At 37.4% G+C, this 10,141-nt stretch overlaps 1 long non-coding RNA gene across 1 annotated transcript; it reads right to left on the bottom strand.

Moving 5' to 3' along the window:
* Positions 1 to 347: 347 nt before the first annotated feature.
* LOC131511617 (uncharacterized) lies at positions 348 to 8,291 on the bottom strand. Its single transcript, XR_009261622.1, has 2 exons — positions 8,198 to 8,291; positions 348 to 592 (listed from the first exon to the last, which is right to left on the bottom strand). It is a non-coding gene; the product is annotated as an uncharacterized LOC131511617 (long non-coding RNA).
* Positions 8,292 to 10,141: the final 1,850 nt, after the last annotated feature.

Below are 10,141 nucleotides of genomic sequence, written 5' to 3'. Positions count from 1 at the left end.
CTGCAATCTTAAACCAAACAACACATTAATCTGTGGTGACCCAGGATGCTGCTGGGGGCTAAGGTGTTGATGCTCTTTTGTGCTGCTAATGCCAAGGTTTTGTTACACTTAACTTTATTGTTTAAATTTATTTTATGTTGCTTTTCCATATGAGCGTTAATTACATGCTGGCTTGCTGTTGACTTCTCAATATCCTTCTTCTGTTTGCAAAGCACTGTATTATGCTCTGTGGAGGCTGATAGAAGCTGCATTAAGGAGGGTTCCTTCCCTCAAAAAGTTTAAAGCTAGTGACGGTTAAGAAGTCTACCAGGGTTTCCGGGTGGCACAGCAGGAGTAGTAAAAAGGAATTCATTCATTCTCCATGTATTTTTAGAGCATTCTACAATACTATAGGCATTGTTTTAGGCATCTGGAATTCATCACAGAATCCAGACATCAAGTGTATAGAGCTTATACTATTGCATATCAGATGGTGATACATGTTATCTAAGACAAATATGGCAGGGTGAGGTGAAAGTGAGCATCTTCTTTTCGATTTCTTCTACATGCCAGATGTGTTACAGATGCTCTTGATCATCAAAATAACCCAATACTGGAAAAATAAGAATATTTGAACTCAGAGAAATTAGGAAACTTTGATCTTTATAATACAAAGGCCACCATACCACTGTACCATGTTATCTCCCTTTAAAAATGTTAAAACACACACACACACACACACACACACACACACACAAAGTTCAGTGGAAGAAAATGAGAGAGCAGTGAATTCTCAAGGGGCTTTGTGGAAGTCTTCACGGAGGAGGTGGCCTTTGAGAGGGCCATTAACAAATAAGCAGAAAGAGGAGGGGAGAGCATGATCAAAGAGGGAACTCTGAATACATGAGTATATATCTATTCTAGTATACATCTATTCAACTTAAATCCATGTAATTGTATAAAGGTTTTGCTATCTCAAATGTAAAACTCAAAAGGTTTTCCTACTGCATGAGAACTTATTTTCTAAAAGCCAGCTTGCACTCCACAGCCCTGTAGCATTCAAATAAAATGAAAAGAATGTAAAGCAATGCTCTCGTAATAGGAAAAGGAGCTTCCAGGTCAGTGTTTTAAAACAAAAACAAAAAAAACCCAAAATAAATAAATAAAACCCAAACCTTTTCTGGTTCTGAGCCAGAAAGACCTTTCCCAAAGAGGAGGCAGCCCAACCCAAAGCCTCCCCCAGGGGTGCTCTCTCTGATGGCCTCTTGCTAGCCTAAGTCCTCAGATCCTTGGGAAGGTCTGAATGTGACCGTCCTTGTTCATTCATTTTATGTCACAGAGTGCTGCCAGTAGATTTTCCCATTACGGAAATTGGGGCTATTTTTTTCCAGGACGTATTTATTAACGGCAGTGCTTTGGCTTTCTTCCATCTATTGAACAGAGTACTTATATGCGTTCCACTGAAGAATGGGAATTGAGTTTTTTCCATTATCTGACCCATGTTCTTCTTAAATCTGATGGCGTTCTTTCCTAATGCTTCCAATAATGGTTTTCTCTTTGTGTACTTTTGATTGAAGTGTAATATACATATAAAGAAGTACAAAAGTCTTGATTATTCAGATTGATGAATTCTCACAAAGTGAACACACCTGAGTAACCAGTACCCAGATTAAGAAAGAGAACCTTCCCAACACCCCCAGAAGACTCCCCATCACTACTCCCCAAGGGTGACCACCATCTGACTTCTAATAATAGTGAATACCTTTGCCAGATTTGCACTTAATATAATTATAAATAGAATTATGTGTTATGTACTTTTTCTTGCTGGGCTGTTTTTACTCAGTGAGATCCATCTATGTGGTTGCTGGTGGTTAGAGTTTGTGTGTTCTCGGGTGGTATAGTACTCCATAGTGTGTCTATAGAGTGAACAGACAACACTGTGTCCATCCATTCTGTTGTTGATGGCATCTAGGTTGTTCCCAATATGGGGACCACAGCTATAAAAATTGCTATAAAAATAACTTATGGAACTTGCATGTGATCGATAAGAAAAAAATTGTTATGTTTATATGTTAATGGATACCCTAATTACAAGCAAAATTCTAAGTTAAAAAGAAAATTGTGCTAGACAGCAAGTTCCTTGAAAATAAGGTATATACCTTAGTCCCTGGTGGATTCCCAGAGCCTGCTTCGTGGTGGACGCAGATAGCAGAGGGGTTCAGCAAACATTTGATGAACATATAAATGAACTTTAGAATTAGGAAAATTTTATCTTTAGGGAAGAAGACTGACACCTAAGAGGCCATCTTACTAATTGGTGAGCTACATTAATGTGAGTGTCCCATTAACCACCGAATGATCATTAGCAGGACTATTATTGTAAAAGAATTTCTGCAGTGGGTAGAAGGCAGTTGAGACTAGATGGCCTTAATCCTAAATGGCTAGGATTCTACTTAACATGTTGTAATTACACAAATAATGTCATTCTGGGTATAAGGAAGAACAGGGGGAAACAAATTATTTTGTTTTATTTTTTGTTTTGGGGTTATTGACTTTGTGGGTTTTTTGTTTGTTTGTTTTTGTTTTCTGGGGTTTTTTGTTTTTTGTTTCCTATGCTAAATACTTCCCTGTGAGCACCAGAGGAAGCTGGTGTTGCAGCAAGTAGCAGTTTTCATTATACATTTATTTTGCTTAATTTTCATGTTTATTTTGTAAAAGGGCCTCAATAGTTATGTCACATGGCTTTAGTGGTATCATCACTTTTACTCAAGGCAGAACAGAGTTCTTATGACAAACAGGACATCATACCATAAAAAGCAGAAATTCAGGGGCCAGATAACTGATGATGAATCCTGCCTAATTCCACCATTTATTAACTGTGTAACTTTGAGCCATTTATCCAACCTTTCATTTCCTTATCTGCAAAATGTGGCCAATAATGGTACCAACCTCACAGTCATCATAGGGATGAATATATGTAAGGCACTTGAAATAATGCATGACATACTAAGCAATCAATTATTATTTGCTTTATTTGTAAGAACCATCACTCATATTGTAGATATTGGTTAAATGCAGCCCAACTTATTTAGTTAATATTCATTAAAATGTTTAGGATTGACGAGATGCTATAAGTGTTATTTATTTGGTCTTGACACAAGGCAATGACGTGATTTTTCTTCCATGATTAAATACGGGGACCTTTGAAGATGGAGGTTAGGGAGGAGTGCGCACATCCAGCAGGCAGACTTCACTGACAAGCAGGAGAAAAAGTGTACAGAAAACTCCTCGGGATCTCCTTGGTCAGAGCCTTGGAGAACTGGAAGAGATGAGTCCCAAGTAAAAATGCAATTCACCCCTGAGGGCTGGTGATGACTAAAGTTGGCATAGATAAGGCTGTGTGCCTTCACTTGTTTGTTCATTAGTCATTTATCCATTTCTGTACTCTTCTTTTTTTCCCCTAAAAAAGGATTTCCACATTAGCATTTCTCCCCCAATTCCTTTTATTTTATTTTTTTATTCTCAAGTTAGTTAACATACAGTGTAGTCTTGGCTTCAGGAGTGTAGAACCCAGTGATTCATCTCATATATATGACACACAGTGCTAATCCCGAAAAGTGCCCTCCTTAATGCCCATCACCCATTTAACCCACCTTCATCAACTCTTGGTTTGTTCTCTGTATTTAAGAGTCTCTTATGGTTTGTCGCCCCTCTGTTTTTATCTTATTTTTCCTTCCCTTCCCCTATGTTCATCTGTTTTGTTTTCTTAAATTCCACATATGAGTGAGATCATATGATGTCTGTCTTTCTCTGACTGACTTATTTCACTTAGCATAATAACCTCCAGTTCCATCCACCTTGTTGCAAATGGCAAGATTTTATTCTTTTTCATCGCTGACAAGTCCATTGTATCTATATACTACATCTTCTCTATCCATTCATCAGTTGATGGACATATGGGTTCCTTCCATAATTTAGCTATTGTTGATCGTGCTACTATAAACATGGGGGTGCCTGTGCCCCTTTGAAAGAGCACACCTGTATCCTGTGGATAAATGCCTAGTAGTGCAATTGCTGGGACATAGGGTAGATCTATTTTTAATTTTTTGAGGAACCTCCATATTGTTTTCCATAGTGGCTGCAGCAGTTTGCATTCCCACCAACCATGCAGGAGGGTTCCCCTTTCTCCACATTCTCGCCAGCATCTGTTGTTTCCTGAGTTGTTAATTTTAGCCACTCTGACTGGTGTGAGGTTGTATCTCATTGTAATTTTGATATATATTTCCCTGATGATGAGTGATATAAGCATCTTTTCATGTGTCTGTTTGCCATTTGTATGTCTCCTTTGGAAAAGTGTCGTTCATGTCTTCTGCCTATTTCTTCACTGGATTATTTAGGTTTTTTTAGTGTTGAGTTTGGTAAATTCTTTGTAGATTTTGGATACTAACCCTTTATCTGATATGTCTTTTGCAAATATCTTCTCCCATTCCATTGGTTGCCTTTTAGTTTTGTTGACTCTTTCCTTTGCTGTGCAGAAGCTTTTTATATTGATGAGGTCCCAATAGTTCATTTTTGCTTTTATTTGCCTTGCCTTCTGAGACATGTCAAGTAAGAAGTTGCTGCGACTGAGGTCAGAGAGGTTGCTGCCTGTTCTCCCCAGTAGGATTTTGATGACTTCCTGTCTCACGTTAAGGTCTTCCATCTATTTTGAATTTATATTTGTGTTTGGTGTAAGAAAGTGGTCCAGGTTCATTCTTCTGCATGTTGCTGTCCAGGTCTCCCAGCACCATTTGCTAAAGAGGCTCTCTTTTCTCCATTGGATCCTCCTTCCTACTTTGTTGTAGATTTGGTCATATATTTGTGGGTCCCTTTCTGGGTTCTCTATTGTATTCCATTGATCTCTGTGTCTGTTTTTGTGCCAATACCATACTGTCTTGATGATTATAGCTTTGTAATATAGGTTAAAGTCCAGGACTGTGATGCCTCCAGCTTTGGAATCTGGGATCTTTTTGGTCTCATACAAATTTCAGGATTGTCTCTTCTAGCTCTACAAAGAATACTGGTGCTATTTTGATTGGGATCACATTGAATGTGTAGATTGCTTCGGGTATTATTGACATTTTAACAATATTTGTTCTTCCAGTCTATGAGCATGGAATTTTTTTCCATTTCTTTGTGTCTTCTTCAATTTCTTTCATAAGTTTTCTATAGTTTTTAGGGTACAGATCTTTTACCTCTTTGGTTAGGTTTATTCCTAGGTATTTTATGGTTTTGGGTGCAGTTGTAAATGGTATCAATTCCCTGATAACTCTTTCTGTTGCTTCCTTGTTATTGTATAGAAATGTGACCAGTTTCTGCACATTGATTTTATATCCTGCAACTTTGATTAATTCCTGTATTAGTTCTAGCAGCTTTTTGGTGGAGTCATCTGTGAGAAGTGAAAGTTTGACTTCTTCTTTGCCAATTTGGATGCCTTTTATTTCATTTTGTTGTCTGATTGCTGAGGTTAGGACTTCCAACACTATGTTAAACAACTGTGGTGAGAGTGGATATCCTTGTCGTGTTCCTGATCTCAGGGGGAAAGCTTTCAGTTTTTCCCATTGAGGATGATATTAACTATGGGCCTTTCATCTGTGGCTTTTATGATGTTAAGGTATGTTCCTTCTATGCCTACTTTCCTTTTTAGTAGGGACTTTTCTGGGTTTGGCAGGAAAGGCGGTCTTAAGAGGAATATACACTGAGGGGCGCCTAGGTGGCTCAGTCAGTTAAGCGTCCGACTTCGGCTCAGGTCATGATCTCACAACTGTGTGAGTTTGTGCGTTTGAACCCCATGTCGGGCTCTGTGCTGACAGCTCAGAGCCTGGAGCCTGCTTCAGATTCTGTGTCTCCCTCTCTCTCTTCCTCTCCCTGGCTCTCAGTCTGTCTCTCTCTCTCAAAAGTAAATAAATATTAAAAAAATTTTAAGAGGAATATACACTGAAATTCACTGAAATCCAGGCCTGTCTCAAGAGGCAAGAAAGTCTCAAATAAACAACCTAACCTTATACCTAACGGAGCTGGAAAAGCAGCAGCAAAGAAAGCCCAAAGCCAGCAGAAGAAGGGCAATAATAAAGATTAGAACAGAAATGAATGATACAAAATCAAAAAACAAACAAACAAAACAAAAACAAAACAGTAGAACAGATCAGTGAAACTTAGAGCTATTTTTTGAAAGAATAAACAAAATGGATAAACCCCTAGCCAGACTTCTCAAAGAGAAAGAGAGAGAGGACCCAAATAGATAAAGTCATGAATGAAAGAGGAGAGATCACAACCAATACCACAGAAATACAAACAATTATTAGAGAATACTATGAAAAAGTATATGCCAACAAACTGGACAATCTGGAAGAAATGGAGAAATTCCTAGACACTCATACACTACCAAAACTCAAAGGGGAAGAAATAGAAAATTTGAACTGACCCATAACCAGCAAAGAAATTGAATTGGTTATCAAAAATCTCCCAACAAATGAGTCCTGGGCCAGATGGCTTCCCTGGGGAATTCTACCAGACATTTAAAGCAGAGTTAACACCTATTCTTAGCAAACTATTCCAAAAAATAGAAATGGAAGGAAAGCTTCTAAACTCATTTCTCCCCCAATTCTTGATCAGAACCTTCCAGAGCATTTAAAACTGTGGCATTTTAATCTGTTTGTAAGAAGACCCTGCTCTCATTGAGGGCTTTTTAACTGTTTATGCACTGGAGTTAAAGCATCAAAATAAAGTGATCCCTAAGAATTCAGAACTGTACCAAGTAATAAACCTCAGATGAATCCTAAGTTTAGAAACGTGATTTTCTTCCTGATCATCAAATTTTGGTAAAGTGCCTCCCTAAGGGAAAGCCACAGTGAAGAGAGCATCTAAACTTCCTTGCCACACGTCTGGGTTAAAAAATAACAATAAGCAAACCAGATCACAAATTAAAGTATAGATGCATATTTCCGCATGCAGGTTTAAAATGTTTATAGTTTTAAAAATTAAAAGCATAGTCAACACAAAGATAAATTAAACAATGGAAATTTGCAGCAACTAAAATAATATGTTCTTATGAAAATAATCTCACAAATCACTGAGAAACAATGTAGACTTTAATATTTGATGTGAATAAGAAACTCACAAAATGCCCTATAATTACTTAGCTAATACACCAAGAAAATGTTCAGCTGCACTAGTAATAAATAAATGCCAATAAAAACAACAAAATAACATTTCTCTTTATCAAAATAGCAAATGTTTAAATGATAAAACCCAGAGATATTTAAGATGAAGGAGGTAAAAGTATCTATGGGAGACTAAATTGGTCTTTAGGTTTTAGGTTAACAATAGGTGTCACGTAGATATTTATTCCTTTAGTTCCAATAACCCCACTTCTGAAAGTCCATTTTAAGTGTTTAAAAATCTGACAAAGCTTAGTGAACAACGATATCCATCACAGCAATACTTAGTGAAACGTTTAAAATCACTGAAAACTAGAAGACTAGTTATGTATTCCATTCACTACAGCAGTGAAAAATAATGCTTATGTAATTTGCAATATAAAAGAGTTCTGCGATAATGTTAAGTGAGGGAAGCTAGTCATAAAATACAGTGTGATTGCAATTATGTAAATACCATCTTAAAAAAAAGTTTAAAAAATCTATAAAAGTCTAGGCATCATGCAAAAAGACAAATGAAATATATTGAAATAGCACATAAATGGTTGTTTCTGGGTGGTAGAGCTATGTATAAGGCTTTCCTCCTTTTGATTTATCCATAGTTGTATGCATTATCCACATAATCTGTAATAAGGATATTTATTATATTGGAAACAATTTTTGGCAATTGAAAAAATAAACAAATGAGGAAAAGAAAATATGGGAACTTTCATTTTCTTTTCCCAGCAGAGTAATAGAACAATTTATTTTATCTGACTGTGGCTACCTGTTCCATTCGTGGAGTATAGATGCTAAATCCAGTGTCCTCCTAGCCAAGGCTTTCCCCTGCTATCGCTCCTTGGCCTGCAAGATCAAGTCTTAAAGCCATTCGAGGTCTTATTAAAAACTAAAGGGATACCCCAAACATTTAGTGCTCGATTTCTTTGGAAATTTAATCTTCTCCTAATCAAGTCTGAGAAATGTTTTAAATTCATTTTCTTAAAACATTAAATCCAACTTTAGTTATATTGCTGATTAAACACCTTTTGATTTTTGAGATCACCATGCTTGAGAAAGCTTTAAGCATATTCATGTTCAGGGATTGTGGGCGTAAGTAAGATTCAACTCCTTTCTCATTTGTTATGTGAACTGCCCTCATGAAGAAAGCACTGCAGTATTAAAACTTATAAAAGGTTGATGACTCCCTTACAGAAGGCTCCAGGCTGACTTCTATGGTCTCATGGGCTCTGTGTGTCATCAAGACCTCCTAAGATTCTGAAGCCCCAGTTCCGTGGCTATGAGGAACTTGGGACCTGTCATTAGGAACAATGCGTGTCTATTATGTTTCATCCTCAGGAACCCATCTGACAGCACTCATCAGGTCACATGTTGTCTGTGCTCAGCATACTATGCTGCTGACTTCTTGGACTCTAAGTAGGGACCCAACCAAGGTTGGGCTCCTTACTAGGAGAGGTCCTCATTAAGACTCAAACCCTACAATTTCTCCCCTTTGAAATCTTTCTTCCAACAGCGTCTGATTCTAAAGTAGCTGTTATTTTAAGATAAAATATAAGAAATAAATTCTGGCCAGCATAATAATGCTTATTTACCTCTCTTGGAGGGTTTATATTATTATAAGTTATATATTATACATAATATAGTGCTATACTATTATATACTCATATATATAGTCTATAATATAATTATATATTAGTATATGTTAACACTATACCAAACTATTATAATCATAGGTTTAATGTTATACAAATTTTATTTTTTTTTATTTTATTTTTACTTTTTTTTAATTAATTTATTTTTTTTTTATTTTTTAATATATGAAATTTACTGTCAAATTGGTTTCCATACAACACCCAGTGCTCATCCCAAAAGGTGCCCTCCTCAATACCCATCACCCACCCTCCCCTCCCTCCCACCCCCCATCAACCCTCAGTTTGTTCTCAGTTTTTAACAGTCTCTTATGCTTTGGCTCTCTCCCACTCTAACCTCTTTTTTTTTTTTTTTTCCTTCCCCTCCCCCATGGGTTTCTGTTACCTTTCTCAGGATCCACATAAGAGTGAAACCATATGGTATCTGTCTTTCTCTGTATGGCTTATTTCACTTAGCATCACACTCTCCAGTTCCATCCACATTGCTACAAAAGGCCATATTTCATTCTTTCTCATTGCCATGTAGTATTCCATTGTGTATATAAACCACAATTTCTTTATCCATTCATCAGTTGATGGACATTTAGGCTCTTTCCATAATTTGGCTATTGTTGAGAGTGCTGCTATAAACATTGGGGTACAAGTGCCCCTATGCATCAGTACTCCTGTATCCCTTGGATAAATTCCTAGCAGTGCTATTGCTGGGTCATAGGGTAGGTCTATTTTTAATTTTCTGAGGAACCTCCACACTGCTTTCCAGAGCGGCTGCACCAATTTGCATTCCCACCAACAGTGCAAGAGGGTTCCTGTTTCTCCACATCCTCTCCAGCATCTATAGTCTCCTGATTTCTTCATTTTGGCCACTCTGACTGGCATGAGGTGGTATCTGAGTGTGGTTTTGATTTGTATTTCCCTGATGAGGAGCGACGTTGAGCATCTTTTCATGTGCCTGCTGGCCATCCAGAAGTCTTCTTTAGAGAAGTGTCTATTCATGTTTTCTGCCCATTTCTTCACTGGGTTATTTGTTTTTCGGGTGTGGAGTTTGATGAGCTCTTTATAGATTTTGGATACTAGCCCTTTGTCCGATGTGTCATTTGCAAATATCTTTTCCCATTCCGTTGGTTGCCTTTTAGTTTTGTTGGTTGTTTCCTTTGCTGTGCAGAAGCTTTTTATCTTCATAAGGTCCCAGTAATTCACTTTTGCTTTTAATTCCCTTGCCTTTGGGGATGTGCCGAGTAAGAGATTGCTACGGCTGAGGTCAGAGAGGTCTTTTCCTGCTTTCTCCTCTAAGGTTTTGATGGTTTCCTGTCTCACATTCAG

This window comes from Neofelis nebulosa, chromosome 1, assembly GCF_028018385.1.
Source record: "Neofelis nebulosa isolate mNeoNeb1 chromosome 1, mNeoNeb1.pri, whole genome shotgun sequence".
In the NCBI taxonomy this organism is placed as follows: domain Eukaryota; kingdom Metazoa; phylum Chordata; class Mammalia; order Carnivora; family Felidae; genus Neofelis; species Neofelis nebulosa.
Note: the sequence above shows the minus strand (reverse complement) of the source record. Positions and strands in the feature narration are given on the sequence as shown.